The sequence below is a fragment of the Neophocaena asiaeorientalis genome, unplaced genomic scaffold, assembly GCF_003031525.2.
Source record: "Neophocaena asiaeorientalis asiaeorientalis breed wild unplaced genomic scaffold, Neophocaena_asiaeorientalis_V1.1 scaffold152, whole genome shotgun sequence".
Taxonomy (NCBI): Eukaryota; Metazoa; Chordata; class Mammalia; order Artiodactyla; family Phocoenidae; genus Neophocaena; species Neophocaena asiaeorientalis.
In genome coordinates, this window is record NW_020185338.1 from 9,984,193 (window position 1) to 10,003,528 (window position 19,336).

Sequence of the window (19,336 nt, forward strand, 5' to 3'; positions counted from 1 at the left end):
CACAGCAAGATCCTTTTTGACCCACCTCCTAGAGAAATGGAAATAAAAACAAAAATAAACAAATGGGACCTCATGAAACTTAAACGCTTCTGCACAGCCAAGGAAACCATAAAGACGAAAAGACAAGCCTCAGAATTGGAGAAAATATTTGCAAATGAAGCAACTGACAAAGCATTAATCTCCAAAATTTCCAACCAGCTCATGCAGCTCAATATCCAAAAAACAAACTACCCAATCCAAAAATGGGCCGAAGACCTAAATAGATGTTTCTTCAAAGAAGATATACAGATTTCCAACAAACACTTGGAAGAATACTCAACATCATTAATCATTAGAGAAATGCAAATCAAAACTACAAGGAGGGCTTCCCTGGTGGTGCAGTGGTTGAGAGTCCGCCTGCCGATGCAGGGGACGCGGGTTCAATAAACAGATGAATGGATGAAGAAGATGTGGCACATATATATCATGGAATATTACTCAGCCATAATAGAAATGAAATTGAGTTATTTGTAGTGAGGTGGATGGACCTAGAGTCTGTCATACACAGTTAAGCAACTCAGAAAGAGAAAAACAAATTCCGTATGCTAACACATATATATGGAATCTGAAAAACAAAAACAAAAAATGATCATGAAGAACCTAGGGGTAAGAGGGGAATAAAGACGCAGACCTTGTAGAGAATGGACTTGAGGATACGAGGAGGGGGAAGGGTAAGCTGGCACAACGTGAGAGAGTGGCATGGACACGCATACACTACGAAATGAAAGGTAGCTAGTGGCAAGCAGCCGCATAGCGCCGGGAGATCAGCTCAGTGCCTTGTGTCCACCTAGAGGGGTGGGATAGGGAGGGTGGGAGGGAGGGAGATGCAAGAGGGAAGAGATATGGGGACATATGTATATGTATAACTGATTCACTTTGTTATACAGCAGAAACTAACAGACAATTGTAAAGCACTTATACTCCAATAAAGATGCTATTAAAAAAAAAGAAAGAAAGAAAAGTAATGTAGGGATTGTAAAGAAACTAGAATACTACTCTCACCCCCAAGGTAGCTCCTCTCCTGGAGAATGATCTGTAGAGTGTGATCCGGGTGGGTGTGTTTTCTGGTGGTCACACCAACTGGTCCAAACTGGTAGGCAAAAAGTGCAGATGCAGTGCCTGACAGAGGGTCTCCACCCTGCCATGGAGAAAGAAGGGTAGGAGCTATTGCAGCTGCAGCCTTGACTTCGCTGCTAGGAAATCACCGCACCTCCCTAAAGAGCCATGCCGAAGGGCATTCACCACTGCCCTTGAATGACTAAAGTTTGCAAACCAGCCTTGAGTTTAGCCTCCCTTAGAGAGGAGTGCCACGAGGATGAATGCAGAGCTGAACACAGACTGCCACAGGGGGCTGGGAGAAAACTTCCTTGCAACAGCAAGTGAGACTTTTGAAAAAAAAAAAAAAAAGCAGTTTGTTTCAGAGAAATTCTAGAGTCCCACCAAAAAGTCTGCAATGCATTGGGACACAAGGGATCAGCCCCGCGGTGGTCTGCTTGCCACCTCTCTCACCAGAATACACTCCATCAGTGAGGACTCTGCTTCTAAAATATCCTCTTAGCTCACTGCTTCTCTTCCCATCCCCTCTTAAATATACTTATTTTAAGACGTTCTATATAACTTCCAATAAAAATAAGAAATACTTAATATAGAAAGCTTGGAAAATATTTTAAAATGTTTAAAGAAGACAAAAAGAAAAAAAGAATCACTCCCAAGGCAACCACCCAGAGAGAGACTGACAATATTTTGGTATGTCTGCTTCCAGAGTTTAATGTTATGTAAGTTATGAATAAATACATCTATATACACTTTAATAGAACTGAAATAGAATTTGGAAAATTGAGCTCACACTGCAAACTCTGGAATCAATTGCTTACGTGTAATCCTATCTCTTGCTATCTGTGTCTCAGCTGTAACGGATGAGACCTACTCACCTACATCAGAGAGTTGTTATAAAGAATAAATGAAATAATACAGGAAGGCTGTAATAACAGGACATAGCACATGTGGGATGAATAAATATATATGTGAGTTGTTGCTGTTGTTATTATCATTATTATTATTACTGGTTGCAGTTTGCTTTCTTTATACACATATTTTTTTTCTGTGCCTGAGAGGCAGTTTACAAGAATGAACACTGCTCCTGCTTCCCAATCAATACAGCGGCAAGAAACCTAAGACGCTATCTGGTTTGATACAATTCTCAGCCAACACCCTGACCTTGCCAGCATCTTCCTGCAAGAGGTTGATGTGACAGGATGGTTGCGGCAGTCCCGAATACCTGGAGGAGAAAGGGAAGGTTGTGGAGGTTTCAGCCAAGCCAGCATCACAGCTGTCCTCAATTACCACAAACAGATGTTGGCAGCTTGAATCATTAGAAATGCAACCCAATCACCTTGGCAATTTAATCCGCTTACTGGAATCTCCATGGATAGGAAGACCCTGCGCTCCCAATTCCCTCCATCAAGTCAATGAAGGTTACTCTCCCTATCCTGAGGAAAAGCAGCCCCAAGCATATACTCCACATGGCAAATCTCCATGGGGACTAGAGCAGTGGTTCTCAATCAGGGTAGATTTTACTCCCCACCAGTTACATGGCAATGACTGGAGACATTTTTAGTTGTCACAACTAAAGGGAATCTGTCATTCAATCCAGTGGACTGCATCCAAGGGTGCTTTCAAACATCTACAAGGTACAGGGAGCCCCCAAAAGAGAAAATTATCTAACCCCCAATGTCAATAGCGCCAAGATTAACAAACCCTTGATGAGAGACCCCGAACACATACATTAAAATCCTTTAAGTTAAAAGTGAGAAATGGCTGTCCCCAGTGAAACAGGTCATCTTGAAGGTCTGTAACAAAGATCACAGAAGTGAGAAGCTTGGATATATTTATGAGATAAGGTAACTACATTCTCTATATCTTTTCTCTAGCTTGGGTGGAGGGGGAAGGGAGTCAGAGGATATATACATTCCTAAGTAAAGGGCTGCCATCCAGAAACCACGCAACTTAACATGGAAAGAACAGTGAGACTTCTGGGAACTTGTATATTCAAAGATCTAAGGCCCAACCTCAGGGGATAAAATAAAGCAGCCACCTTACGATGCTTAATTTTATAAGTCAACTTAACCAGGCCACAAGGTGCCCATATATTTAATTAAACATTATTTCTGGGTGTATCTGTGAGGGTATTTCTGGGTAAGAGTAACATTTGAATCAGTAGAGAAAAGCAGATTGCCCTCTCCAGTGTGGGTGGGCCTCATCCAACTTGTTGAAGGTCTGAACAGAACAAAAGGGTGGAGAAAGGAAGAATTCTCTGTCTCTCTGCCTGACTGTCTTTGATCTGGGACACTGGTCTTCTCTTGCCTTCACATTCAGACTCAGACTGGAACTTATACCATCAGCTCTCCTGGGTCTCCAGCTTGCTGACTACAGAGCTTGGAACTTCTTAGCCTCCATAATCATGAGTCAGCTCCTTATAATAAATCTCTTTATGTATACATCTACATATCTTGTTTCTGTGGAAAATCCAGACTAATACACCCCTCGTGCTACACAGACGATTTTTTCTCATTCTTCACAACTCAACTCAAACACAACCTCCTTAGCCAGGCTTTCCCCGAGTCCCTAACCTCACCTCTTCTTATCCTCTGTCTCACCTCCCCTTTCCCTCCAGCTTCTTTCTCGATTTGTAATGCATGCAGGGATCTTGACTCTCATGCTCACTATTATAGCCCCATAACCCAGCACAATGCCTCATACACAGTAGATGGTTGATTTGCTGAGTGAATGCCTGATTGAATACCTAGATAGGACACAGATACAAGGAAGTCTAATACATAAGCTACTGTGGAGAGTGAGCTATTTAGTTATTCATTTATTTAGCTTTCACCGTGCTAAGGGCACTCAACTGAAGGAATCTAATGTGTAATGAGAACCACCATTTGCCAAGTGCTTTAATCTCACTGCAGATCTTTGAAACAGGTACTATTAGACCCGTTTCACAGATGAGGAAACTGAGGCTCAAGGAGGTTAAGGCAGCTCCATGCATCACCAGCCTGAGAAGGAACAGAGAGGGAACTCAAATCTAGGTTTGACCTGAGAATTCTCTACTCTTATCAGTACGCATGGTATACAAACATCTAGAAAACATATGGATCCCTGTTCCCAGGAAACTCACGATGAGCTAAAGAATCAGGAAATACATGATTAAAATCAACTGGAAGTATTTCTGATCCAGCTTACGGTGTTCTCGTAATATGTGCTCTATAGTGTCATTTCAACAAGTCTCAAAATGCTGAGGGGACAGAGAGAGGAGAGCGGAAAGAGAGGTGTTTCATCAGGACAATGCACTTGGAGCAGCTGGGTGAGAATGTGAGCACTAGAGTCAGCTGGATGGGAGTTTGAATCCCAGCTCCGCCACTTACCTGTGTAAACCAGTCAAGCTATCAATTTTGTTGACTCTGTGATACCATCAATTTAAGACACACCACTACTTACTGTACAGTTAACAAAGTAACAGTGTTGACTAAACACAAAGTAGAGGTCAGGGCTTGGAAGATGAATCCTAATTTCTGAAATATTTAAATGTAAAAAAACATGCATATTAGAATCATGAAACATTGTGCTTTAATCTCTCTTGGCCTCAACTTTCTCTACAGAATGGGGATCACAACCTTCAAGCCATGGGGTTCTCTCACAGGCAAGCCCACCCCTAACATGCAGCACAGGGAGAGAGGGTCCTGCTTCTCCTCCCACCCGCAGCTCCATCTTGCACTGCCTGGGACCTCACACACGTGTGAGGGGCCACCCCAGTCTAAGCTCTGTCCACATATGCCTCCCCGCTGCAAGTGGCTGCACCTTGGTCACCCCTGGGGCCTGCAGGCAGTACAGTCTCACCTCAGGAGGAGATACCAGGAAAAGAGGCCCATGCAGGCTCTTCAAGTAGACTCAGGAATATATGAGAAAAGAAGTCCAGGGTCCCAGTTATCCAGGGTGGGAGCAAGCTCAGGATGAGCAGGCATGCTTAGCCTCGGGACCCTCAACCCATGGGAAGGAGGACAGCTAAGACCTGGAGCCCCCTTGCCAGGTTCCAAGGGTGGACAGGTTATGATGATCAAATACAATAACAGATGCAACACACCTAGTTCCAAGACTGGTATCTAGTAGAGACTCTACAAATGCGTGTTTCCACACTCGAGTAGGAAAAGGGGGCTAAACAGAATAATGGATACAGCAGCAGCTACCTATCACTTGACACCTACTACGTGCAAGACAGTGAGTTACATGCTTTCTATTCACTTTTCGTTTAATTAGAAGAGCTGAAGATGTGCCCGAAAAGGAAACTGTGATCAGTTGGGGGGGCCCTAGGTGCCAAGAGGTCTTTTTCACATGAGAGTCACTGTTGACCTGTCAGCGCAGGACTCACGTTATAAAGATTATTCTGACCAAAGGCTTCAAGTGCAGTAGAGGTAGGAGACTCAGAGAACTCAAGTGAGAGATGATTACAAAGTGGAAGTAAATGATGAAGACCTCATTTATGGTGGTGGGAATGGAAAGCAAACAATGGCAGGGAGAGAGATTTTGGAGAAGGAATCAGTCAGGTTATTGAAAAGGGACAAGGGAAACGAAGTAGTCAAGAACTACAAGGGGACTGGGAATGTGATGGTATCACTGGAAGAAACAGGGAAGTTATAAGGGTTTCGAGGGAAGAGATAAATTCAGTTAGTTTAAAAATGACAATTCCATTATCTGGGATTTTTAGAGCATCTACTGTATACTCAGGCTTGTTTATACTTCTCTGCCTCTGCCTCTAGCATCTGTCAGAAATTGTCCCCAATGGTGCCACCGCAGAGTTCCCACAACTCAGTGAGACCATCATCTTGATTTCATACTATCCAGCAAGGCATTATTTTTCAGTCTGTCAAGGTATGCCGCCATTACTGCATGGCCACAAAACTACAATTTTGCTATAATCTAAAATCTAAACTAGGATTTAGGATCCATACTAATGAAATGTGTACATTATATAAGCTTGTCGCCACCCTGCCCTTGTACGCACACTTGGAAACTCTGGATAGTCCAACAGGTATGGTATCATAGAAAATCATACTCCTTGAAGCTTTTAATCCAGGCTAGAAAATAAAGTTAATACAACAGTGCCATCTAGTGAATGACAAATGTCTCAAAAGGGCATGGATCCATCGCACATTTAAGATTCAGACATTTTACCCAAATAGATCCAGTGCAGAATAGGAATGGTATTAAATGAAGTTGCACTGTGTCATCATCAACCCTCAGAAAAGTCCCTCCATGTGATCTGATATTGCCAAATTCAGGGGGAAATCTTAATGTAGGCCGTGTAAACGGAATAAAGAAATTAGTAGAAATCCATGGTTTCCTCTAGAGTCAAATGTTAAATAACAAGAATCTAACACTAATTAGTGATAAGATCTGCAACAGATTCCCATCTCCTGATGCTGAGATCAACACCCTCTCTGGGACCCAAAGCTGATGGAAGCTCAGATACAGCCTCAGATACACCAGCAGCATATCCAGCTCTGTACTTAGTGTCAGGTGACCTAGGGCAAATGAAACCTCTCTGACCTTGTTTCTTCATCTGCAAAATGACAATGATGATATAATAATACCTATTGATGAGGGGTATTGTGAGGAACTTCAGGAAAAGCCTGTAACACAATGGTTTAGCACAATCAAAGGGAGTTCCTTCTTCTAGTCTGCCCCTTCTCCTTATCTGCTCATTTATCAAATGAGAACGAGACATCTAAGTATTCGTTCCTTTAGAAAGCCAGCATGCAAGTTTTTATTCAATAAATGTTGAGGCCCTACAGTGTGCCAAGCACCATTCTAGGCTCAGAGGACAGGCAAGGTTCCTCCCTGGTGAAATTAACCTATAATAAGAAAGGATCCTGGAAGAAAATACTACAGAATCACAGCATACTGAAAGATTACGGTCTGCTTTACATGATGGGGAAGGAAAGCCTCTCAGAATAGATTTTGACTGAGTTGACCAGGGAAAGAGGGGAAGACAGACAGCAGCTGAAATGAAAGAATATACCTTGTGCTCTCCCGGAATACAGGAGGGAGCAGTCACCAGGCCACAGTCTAATCGAGTCACCCGGCAAAGAAGGGGAGCTGAAGGAAGAGGTGTTCATACCCCAAGACAAGTAGCCTCTGCCCTTGATGGAGCCCTCCACACCATTTTCCCCCAGCGCCTCTCTGTCACCATTCCAGGGATGGGGTTCCACCTCAGGACTGCCTCTGAGTGAGCCATGCTGACAGATGAAAGAAATAAAAATGAGCCGAAATCAGGACGCCCCTCCAGCTTTCTTCCTCCTCCTCCCCCATTTCCTTCCGGGACCCTGAAGGTCTCTCCTCAGGTGGCTCAATGTTTCATACATGGCAGCAACATTCTCCGTATTCTGGTTTATCTGACTTAGGGTATATTCCCAACCAAGAGGGCTGGTCTCCACTGCTCTTTGGCTTCGCACGTCACACAGCCAAATCGCAGCTGCCTGCAGAGAAGATCTGCCTGCCGGTAGATCTAAGTCAGTGCTTTCCAAAACTTTTAATTGTTCTCTAAAAAAAAAAATTTAAGCTCTATAATTCCACACTTTGGCTGGAAGATACAAATTTAAACAGGTTTCTTTTGGAAGGGTTTCTAAGTCCTCAATATCTTAATAAGAACGGTGAGTTTCCAATACAGTATATGCTATATTTCACAAAATCATTTGGCAGCAAAACCCTTTCTGTGCAGATTTTCTCTCGGAAATACACTTTAAAAAATGCACTTTAAAAATTTCAGGTCTGCCTGATGCCGACTCTTGCACCAGACTTTGCTAGAATCGTCATGAGGCTTCGTGAAGCTTTTCCTAACGCATCACAGCTCCCCTTCGCTCACTTCCGTATTCGATTGACCAACATGCCCCGTCTCCTCACACAACTCTCTGTCACTATTTCTATCACAGCCTCTCTAACACTTTGGTGCCCTTAACTGAGTTTATGTTTGTCTCTTTTTACTTTATTGTAGGCCCTGTTAGATCAGGAAACTTGCTTTACGTACAAGCTTCCCGGGAAACTCATGGAAACCCCTGGTGCTTGCACAATGCATGGCACACAGTAGATGTTCCACGTGGGCAGGGAGGGAGAAGGATGAGGCAGCACTGACCCTGATTAGAAACATCATAGTCCCAATTTCACAATTCGCCTTTTGATCGATCACAACCTCTCTGAGCATCATTTCCTTCTACAGCCAAACAAGGCTGAAAACGTTTGCCCTGGCTTCCTCCTCGGACTGATAGAGAACTCTAATGAGATCAGTGCAAACTCAACTTAAAACTGGAAAGTACTAGGCCAATGGAAGATAGCATCGTCCTTAGTATCCAGCCAACATATCCCCTTCATGCCTTCTCCAAAGAGGCAAGAGTACCATGCCCGCAGTGAGATGGCCTATTCCACCGTGCATATATTTTTAGCTAGAAAGATCCTCCCAGACACCAAAATAAAGCCTTTTCCTAAATCCTAACGCTTGGAATTTCTATAATGTAAGATAGATATTTCAATCCACACTAAATATAATTTAAAATACTTTAAAGGTGCACATTATTGGCTCCCTTCCTGAAATAAATTTGAAAGAGGAAGAATTGAGTCTTGAAAATGAGATTAAAAGAACTCTATATAGTTTTATCTTTTTGACAAAAGTGATTAAATTTTATTAATTAAAACAGGAGACCTATGATACATTCGGAATAAAACAATAGCAAAAGATAATGGCAGCAGCTAGACGTGCATAATACACAAACATATATTACTCTGATAATTGTGATTAAATGTTCCTCTCAAGATAACTGCTGTCTTCAAGTTCCAACAATAAAATGAATTTTTCATTAAACACAGATCTATGCAACTGCTATTGCCATCTAATGGAGAAAGTGACCATCTTTTCCTCCACATTATATCTACCCGATAGTCAGTCCCTGTTAACCTGTCACTCTCCTCCCATGAAAAGTCCAGTCCCTTAATGTCCTGCTTCCTCTGTTCAAGGTCAGTTGGTAGAGGATTCTGTCCTATAACACGCACTGGCCTAACCACAGAAGGGCTCCCTGGACGTAATAAGCATGAGTCACGTCCTAGTGCTACATTATTCTTTGCTGTTCCCTGATGCTAATTCACACACTATTCAGTTTGATAATTCAGGGTCCTTCTTTTTCCAGGAAACATGGATGTGAATGAAGTCAGCCCCTTCATCTCACTGACTCCTTCCCAGAGACCATCATCAAAGGTCCGTAATGAAGGCATAAATTCAACAGGCTTCAATCTTCAGGTTGGAAGGCATAAAAAGTAATGTAGCCTTTTCAACTACACTCAAATAATTATTTTACCCTGAAGATAATGGGCCATTTCCACAAATGTCCTTCATCCTCTCATATAAACATCATAAGTTTTAACATGTTGTGATTTGTAATAATTCTGCAGTGTGTACTATCTCAGAGAACTAGACGTATTTATTCCTATATGCATTCTCTGATGTGTGGTCTGTCTTAAGTATTGCTCACAAAATTCACCAAATTAATTACTTTTGTAAGGATTCTCCCAAATATGAGTTCTCTGCTGCCCACCGAGGGCGCACTTTTTCTTAAAAGTGTTTCCATGTTCACTGTATCTGTATACTTTCTGACCTGTATGAATTATCTCATTGCACCAGAAGTGTGGATACTTGATGAAAACTTGTACAACATTTACTACATTTGAAACGTTGCTCTTCAAAATAAATCCTCTATGTTTCAGAGCTTTGATTTTCAGGTACAAGCACACATATTGCTTTGCATGGTTTCTCTCAAAGATGTATGCTGAAGAGTCTAGTGCATTGTGAGGCCTGGATAAAGCCACTGCTCATATGTTTGCAGGGTTTCTCTTCAATGGACTCTTTCCTGTTGCCTAATACTTGAAGTCAAGGAAACGTTTTGCCACATCCCTTGCATTTGTAAGGTACAACTTCAGTATGTCCCATCTTGTGATCTTTTGGTAAGATCCTTGCCACAAAGGTTACATTTATGAGGTTTCTCTCCAGGATAAATATTCTGATACCTAGTGACAAGTGACCAATAATAAGAAACTTAGCCATATTGATTGCATTCATAAGTATGAAGGATTTTGTGAACCCTCAGTTTAAGGCACAACCCAAAAGCTTTACCACATTCAGTGCTTCTGTAGTGTCCTGTCCACTATGGAAAATCTGATGATTGGTGAGATGTGAGCCCTGGGTAAAGGTATTTCCCATTCATGGCATTTATGAGGTAACAATCTCCAGAATCAATTCCGTGGTGGATGAATTCCTTGATTTCCCTCCAGTATGACTTTCTCAATGCAGCTAAGATGTGGAAACCTGTCAACACCGTTGCTTAAAGCCCCTCACCAATACAGATTCCCTGACAGTAAGTTAGCCTTGAAAGTACACTGAAGCACTTGTCACGCTCGTTATATTTGTAAGGTTTCTTTCCAGTATGAATTCTTTGGTAGAGCTTAATGTAGGAATTTTTACTAACGACCTTGAGACATTCATGAAAATTCCACTATTTCTACCTAGTATGGATTATCTGATGGTAAGTGAGGTTTTGCCATACTCATGACATGTGCATGGTTTCTCCTCTGTGTGAATCTCCCAGGACTTTAAAGTGTCAAGTTTGAATGAAGATCTTCCCACGTACATCACATGAAATATGGGTTTCCACTCTGTATTTATTACCTAATGTGTGGTGAGGATACAGATGTGAGTAAAGTCTTTTCAACACTCATTATTTTTCAAAGGTTTCTCTCTGGTATGAATTTTCTGATGAAGCAAAACAATGTTTTCGACTAAACACCTTGCCACACTCATTACCATTATAAGGTTTCTCTCCAGTATGAACGGTCTGATGACCTAAAAGATGTGAATTTTGACTAAAGACTTTCTCACATACATCACATTGATATGGCCTTGCTCCTGTGTGGGTTCTCTGATGTCTCATGAGGAATGAGGCATAACAAAAGGTTTTCCCACACTCGTTACATTTATAAGGTCTCTCTCCAGTATGAATTGTCTGATGAACTGAAAGATACGAACTTTGACCAAAGACTTTCCCACATACATCACATTTATATGGTTTTGTCCCTGTATGGATTATCTGATGTTTTATGAGGAGTGAGGCATAATAAAAGGCTTTCCCACACTCATTACATTTGTAAGGTTTCTCTCCGGTATGAATTCTGTTATGAACTCTAAGGTCTTCCTTTCTACTAAAGACCTTCCCACACACATTACATTTGTAAGGTTCCTCTCCAGTATGAATTCTCTGATGAATTACACGGCATGAATTCTTGCTAAAGATTCTTCCACATACGTCACACTTATGTAATTTCTCTCTTGTATGGAGAATCTGAGGTCTATTGAGGTATGATACGTGGAGAAAGATTTTGCCACACTCATTACATTTGTAAGTTCTTTCCCTCTGTGCTTTCTGATCTTGTGTCACTATTAAAGACTGCATATAATTACTCCCATGTATATTACAAATGTTTACTTGGACACAAGGGGAAATTCCCTGAAGTGGTGAAAATGAGGCACTACCCTTCACACTCTTGTCAGCTTGATTAATTTCATCAATTTTCTCTTCACTTTTACATATATGCAGTTCATCCAGAAAGCTTAATGGAAAACTATTTTCAACAGGCTTGATTCCTGCAACACTTCTTCCATTTCAATTTCTCTCATCAGCGAGATTATCATTTTGGTTTACTGGCATTCCTTTGCAATTTCTTTCCTCATCACTCTGCTGAGAATCAAATTCTCGTATATTTTCCCGGATGACTCTGAGGTAAAAATGTTTCATTTCATTCCAGTTATGTCTTTGGAACATCAGTGTTTGGAATACTTCTCCCCTACCAGTGTTTGCTTTTAGTTGTAATTTCTTAATCACATGTATATGAGAGATATCAAGGGAGAGCAGGTTCCTGTAGGTCTCCAACATCATGTCCCTGTACAAGGCCCTCTGAGCAGGGTCCAGGCATTCCCACTCCTCCTGAGTGAATTCTATGGCCAAATCCTTAAATGTCAGTTGTCCCTGAGAAAGAGCCATTTCTGACTCCTTTTCTTTTCCCTTCCCCCTCTTCAGGGCTTCTTCCTCAGACAATAGGAGTCTTTAGAGGTCATCTGTAACAGCAACGTCTGGATTTACGTAGGGTGGGGGGCCGGCTGCTGGGACTTAAGGTTCGTAGAGATGCCCACACCGGAAGGTGGAGAAAGGTGGACCGCGCAGCACAGACTTAGGAGAAACTTACGCTTCCCAGTGTGACCTCTCTATAGTTTTTTTAAACAAAAACTAAGTTGGGAGCCACAAAGAGAAATGCCACTTTCTTCAGAATTTTATTTAAGGAAATATTCAGATTAAACTAGCCTTTATTGAATGCCTACTGAATAGAAAATGCACCTAACATTCTAAAGCAAACTATGAGCATATTCACACTATCATATTAGAAAACCAGACACCAGATCTAAGCCTGAATTCAACTTAAAAAATAAAATTAAAAAACTAATACAGGAGAGACTTTTGTATGGGAACAGGAATAGGGTATCCACTTTGAAAAGCCACTCTAGAATTGAGGTTGTGACTTGTTATCTGATAATGTAAATGCAAGTCATTTTTGTAATTATTTTTAATAAATTCTACCCAGTTTGGATGAGGCCATCAACACGTTAATGTCAATTCAGGTTTTGAAAGAGAAAACGAGACAGCAGTCACAATCAAGATGCCCGGATTTCTCCCAATTACTGCCCCCAATTATTTTCACACCTATTGCTGACATGTTTAATCTCCTTCTCCTGGCCTAACCATCAGTCAGCTCGAATGGGGGAAGAATGCTAGCTAATGCATGACTCAACAGAGTGTAGGTCCAATTTAAGTAATTAGAAGCCTATTTCATTTCTTCTCTCCCACTCGTAAGCGCACTTGGAAGGAATGTGCATGCTGAGCTTCAGGCCTTTAACTTGCGGGGGGATGATGTATTGACCTTCTTTAAGCCCCTTTCCTTACCAGTCCTTCTCTGTCTCCTAGGACACGGAAGATAATTTAAAGCTATTGGATGATAATCAATAAGCAAGGGTGGTCTCTATTGCCTGACTCAAAGGTCTTTGATCTAGTAAATCATCAACTACCGCTGCCTATATTAACCTTCCGGTTAACTGGGTGACCTGGACTGGTCCTCTTATTCTTCAGGTAGATGAGGACACGAGCCACACAGCAGTTTTCTGCTGCTGAAGTGAGTCTGCAGTTCACTTGGGCTTGGGGCTTGTCTCCAGTTTCTCTGCAAAGGACTTCCCTCCTCTCCTCAAGTGGTGAGAAATCTCTTTCCATTTGGCAAAGGCCTGAGGCATAGTTTTGTTGCTTGACTTGGGGACATTCATATGCATCCCCTTCATTGGTTGCAGGCCTGTGAGCGCCAGACTGTGAGATTCTGGAGATTCAAATATATGGAACGGGAATCTCTGACCAGAGGACCTTCATTTGTAACAAGTATCTTTGAATTGCACTTGGAGCAATACTGGGACAGTGATGAGCACAGAGGACTCTGTTCCAGGAATCTGCATTTCAACAAACTGTCTGGGCAATTCTTTTGCACAATGAAGTTTGAGAACCTCTAATCTCAAAGGGATACAACAAATAAACAACTGACTTGCACAATTAAGTAAGAATGGAATAGAGGCTAAATAAAGCTACTAGCAATTTGCTGTAGAACAGGAGAAAACAGAAAGAGATCAGAAGTTCACTGAATGCCCTTTAAACTGCCCATGAGGTGACTAGAAGGTGATGGTTGAGAATGGGAGGGATGATGTTCAGACAAAAGGAACAGCCTGGGCAAAAGCTCATGGAAATAAGAGTGCAGAGTTTATTTGGGAATTTGGAAATAATCCAATAAATTAGGGATTTGAGGTGTACAAGGTGGCGGGAATTGAAACTGACAAGGAAGTAGGAGTCAATCACAAAGCACCTGAATACAGTCCTTCAGAGAGTGAGGGCAGGGATCTGGTCCAATGATTACAAGCAAATTTAAATAATCAGAAATCACAGAGAGATGGAAAGAATAAATGGGATGGGGGCCAAAATTATTCAACATTCAAGATACCTTTACCCACTGCCTATTTCATATTTTATTCAGTCCCATATTAATTGAATGCCTGACACAAGAGTAGGCTCCAAAGAAATCATGCTCAACAACACAAACATGGTCTCCCTTCCATCGTAGGGCTTACAGTTTAGCATTTACTATGTGGCAGGCACAAAAACCAAAATGGCACCTCAAGGAATTTACGGTGTAAAAGAGGATTGTCTCACACACACACACACACACACACACACACACACACACACACACACTTACACACATCACAGTAAACCACAAGAAAGGCAGGAATGAAACGTTAGAGGACTAAGTGAAGAAGGACTACTTGAGAGGTTCCTTAAAGCATAAACAAGATTTTTGGCCAAGGGAAGATGGAGGAATAGAGCATTTTAGTCAGAAGGAAAGAAAGCAATTAAAGGGAAACACAGGGCTTCCCTGGTGGCGCAGTGGTTGAGAATCTGCCTGCCAATGCAGGGGACACGGGTTCGAGCCCTGGTCTGGGAGGATCCCACATGCCGCGGAGTGACTGGGCCCGTGAGCCACAACTACTGAGCCTGCGCGTCTGGAGCCTGTGCTCCGCAACAAGAGAGGCCGCGATAGTGAGAGGCCCGCACACCGCGATGAAGACTGGCCCCCGCTTGCCGCAACTAGAGAAAGCCCTCGCACAGAAACGAAGACCCAACACAGCCATAAATAAATAAATAAATAAAATTAAAAAAAAAAAAAACGGAAACACAGAATGAAAACAATGAGGATGATGATGACATGGCAATAATGTGTCTACAATGTGATAGGCAGATCTGTCTTAGACCAAACTTCCTATAATTTTTCTCTACAACACCCTAACAAGTAACATGAATAAAATTAGCACTGGTAAATAATAGTATAAACAAGAAGAAAATGAGGACCCATAGAAGAAAGGATAATATTTATAGCACGTTTTATGTTTTTCAAAGCATTTTTACATATATTATGTCATTTGATCTCCACAAACACCTTAAAAACAGAAAAAAAGTATAAAAACTAGTAAACATTGTGTATTAAATGTCTAATCTTTCACTTTTATCCTAAACTCTTAAAATCTTCCATTCTCTTTTTTTTTTTTTTTTTTTTTTTTTTTTTGCGGTACGCGGGCCTCTCACTGTTGTGGCCTCTCCCGCTGCAGAGCACAGGCTCTGGACGCACAGGCTCAGCGGCCATGGCTCACGGGCCCAGTCGCTCTGCAGCATGTGGGATCCTCCCGGACCGGGGCACGAACCCGTGTCCCCTGCATCGGCAGGCGGACCCTCAACCACTGCGCCACCAGGGAAGCCCAATATCTTCCATTCTTAAGCGGTTTTTTGTTTCTTTTCTTTTTCAAGGTATTTTCATTTTAATCAAAAACTAGTTTTACTGTTTTTAAGAGGAAAAATTAAAAACCAAAAATTGCCCATAATCCCACCACCCAAATATCCCTTGTCAATATTTTTTAACTTTTTATTTTAAAATAATTTTAAACTTAACAAAAAATCTGCAAAAATAGTACAGTTTCCATATTTCCTTCACTCAGCTTCTCCTAATTTTAACTGACACAACCATAAGTATTACAATTAGCAAGCCAGGAAATTATCACTGGCTGAAGTGAACCAGAGATCTTATTCAAATCTCACCAGTTTTTCTCCTCATGTCCTTTTTCTGTTCCTGCACCCCACACTGCATTTAGTTGTTTAGTCTCTTTAGCTTCCAATCAAAGACATTGCTTCAGTTTACACTTGTCTTTCATGATCTTGATACGTTTTCTGAGTACTGGTTAGCTTATTTGGTAGAATGTCCCTCAATCTGAGTTTGTATAATATTTTCTGATTATTAGTTTGAGGTCATACATTTTAGGCATATGACAGAATGTCATAAAAGTGAGCCTCTGCCCTTCTCAGGACATTGCATCAAGAGGAACATAATATGAACATGTCTCAGAACTTATAATTACACGGTTAAGGCGATGGCTCTTGAGTTTCTCTCCTGTAAAATTACTATTTCTTCCTTTGTAGTTGACAAACATCTTGGGAGAGATACTTTGAGACTATGGTATTATACTATTTCTCCTCAACGTTTGCCCACTGATTTTAGCATCCTTCCACAGGTCGTCCTTGCAACAATTACTATCATGGTGTTGCCCGGTGGTGATTTGGTATTTCCCTCATTCCTTCTATATATATTAATTGGAATTCTTCTGTAAAAAAAGAGCTGTCTCTTCTCCCCATTTATTTGTTCAATTATTTAAATGAGGATGGAGACCTGAATATTTTTTTATTCTTTAAGTCATCATCCAACATTATTGTTACCTTTTATGTTGCTCAAATTGTCCACTTTTGCCATTGGGAGCTCTATTAGGTGGGTTTCTGTTCCCTTTTGACAACACTTCATCTTTTTAATTAATTTTTTTTATACTTCTTTGCTTTCAGATACTAGGAGATGCTCCAGGCTCATCTCATTTTTCCTTGCTCCAGCCCTAGAATCAGCCATTTCTCCTGCAAGGAGCCTTGATTCCTTTTATCAAAAATGAGACTTAGACACCAAGATCTAGGCACTACACATGCTCATTGCTACTGGAGCATTATTGTTCCTTGGCCTTCTAAAGGTGTTCTGATTCCAGCTCCAATTCCCCCATACCACCAAGCAATGCTCTGGCACCAGCTTGGTATCCTACCATTCAACTCAATTCTTACACTATCTTCCCAGAGATAGTGGCAGATCCCACAGGTTAAGGGCTCAGTCCCACAAGGCCACCCCACCCACTCTCTTTGGTCACCAATCACAAGCCTAGGTTATTACCTATGTTTCTGACCAACTGATTGTAGTTCAGAGGTTCCAACAACCCCCTCCTTCGGTTTGATTAATTTTCTAGAGCAGCTCACGGAACTCAGAGAAATATTTTACTTACTAGATCACTAGTTTACTGTAAAAGGATATAATTCAGGAACAGCCAGATGGCAAAGATGCATAGGGCAAGGTATGGGGATGCTACATGCCCTCTCCAGGTGCATCACTCTCCCCAAATTCCCACATGTTCACCAACTGGAAGCTCTCTGAACCTTGCCCTTTTGGTTTCTTATGGAGGATCATTACATGGGTATGATTAATTAAATCACTGGCATTGGTAACTGATTCAACCTCCAGCCCCTCTCCCCTCCCCGGAAGTCAGTCATACCCCTCATGGTTGTTTTCCTTGCAACCATCCCCCATCCTTAGGTCACCTCATTAATATAAACCCAGTTATGGTGGAAAGGGGCTTGTCGTGAATAACAAGACACCCATTTCACCTTTATGGCTCAAGCGATTTCAGGAACTGAAAACAAGAGACTAAATATTTATGACAAAAGATGCTCCAATTGCTCTTATCACTCAGAAAATTTCAAGGGTTTTGGGAGGTGAGAGCCAGGAACCCTGGATGAAGACCAAATAATATGAGAAATATATTTTGGTCATCTGAATGGCCAAATACATTTTTCTTATAAATTACAGTGTTGCAATCTCTAAGCAGACAGACTTGGGAAATATGTGTTGTATACTAACCCATGCATATACACTCATTTATATTTTTATCAATTTATCTGTATACATATTAAAAAAACATGAGTTCATACTGATCCTTCCAATTCCAATCCAACACTGTGATGTTGATTCTAGCCTTCCCCTTTTCCTTACTAACAATCTTTTTTTCCAACAGTGAGGAGCCTGGCTCTCATTATTAACAATATACTCACTTATTCAACCTTAGTATAAACATAAAGGGTTTAGTTACAGAATTGCTAAATTGTATTCCTATGACAAAAAGATTTACTAACTAAAGTATATAATTTGTATACAGTTCTTTCATCTCTAGCCTTAGAGCATCCCATCAAAATGCTTTGTTCCAAAGTCACCTAGGCAAGCACTTGTTTCCCCCAGCCCCTTCAGAGTGGTTATATTTTTCATTCGTAATACAATTAGGTTTATTTACTACTATTTGTATTCTACTTTGGGTTCACCCTCCAACATTTTGGTTGACTGTATACATGTATTTATTTTGAGAGGTATGTAAAACACTTTCCATAATTTTCTTTTTAATCCATTTAGAGATATAGATCTCTTTGCTGGGCACCTAACATGTGCCAAGGACAGTCTGGGTATTTTTATTATATAAGACTATAAAAACATAACGTGCCATTTTAAAGATTAATATCTAGGTTATGAAACCTTATGCCAAGAAAAAAACTGATTTACCTTATCCACCAAAAGATGGTGCCCCCTGGGACTTCCCTAGAGGTCCAGTGGTTAAGACTGTGCTTCCACTGCAGGGGGGCACAGGTTTGATCCCTGGTTGGGGAACTAAGATCCTGCATGGCTTTTGTGCACATTCCAATCACCTTAGGAACTTTTTAAAATCCTGGTGCCCAGCTCATCCCCCAGAACAATTAAATGAGGATGCCTGGGCATGGGAGTCAGGCATCCATAGTTGTTAAAGATCTCCAGGTGATTTCAATATGCAGCAAAGTTTGGGATAGAGAATGGTTACCAAAACGACCAAATATTTAGATCCTACCACAGCTCTAAAACTCTGCGAAATAAAAATGATTATCTCTCCCTCCCTATCATAAATAGATTTTCAAAGACAAGGAGCTTTGGAATTCTTAGAGAAAGATATTATGTAAATACAGGCTACTATTATTGCGAGTTGGCAGGTGTCTAGGACATATAGTTTATTCTCTTTAATCATTCAAATGAGGCCAAATGTCCCAGGCATGTGGAGTCAGCCCATCATTATGCCTAATGATGCCACTGAGGATCCAAACACAGGTGTTGTGAGCAGCAACAGGAGCGATCTTCGAGTTCCTTTCTACCACGGGGACACCCTTCAGCCGCACCTTTCAGCCAACCTCGTCGCCCCACCGCCCCCCCCCCATCCCCGAGGTCTAGGATCTGCCACTGTTCAGTTTGGGCTCAGCAACATGTATTGCAGAGCAAATGGTATTTTCTCCACTGACCGATGGGTATAAAAAGGAACAGACCTTACCCTTTTATCCAAGGCACATCTAGCCTCATTATACAAAATGAGGGTTTAATATTATTCCACTCATCTGAGTCTAATTCAACATCAAACGCACCC

At 41.4% G+C, this 19,336-nt stretch overlaps 1 pseudogene; it reads right to left on the reverse strand.

Moving 5' to 3' along the window:
* Positions 1 to 9,624: 9,624 nt before the first annotated feature.
* On the reverse strand, positions 9,625 to 12,170 carry LOC112393875 (zinc finger protein 347-like; annotated as a pseudogene).
* Between the last annotated feature and the right edge of the window lie 7,166 nt (positions 12,171 to 19,336).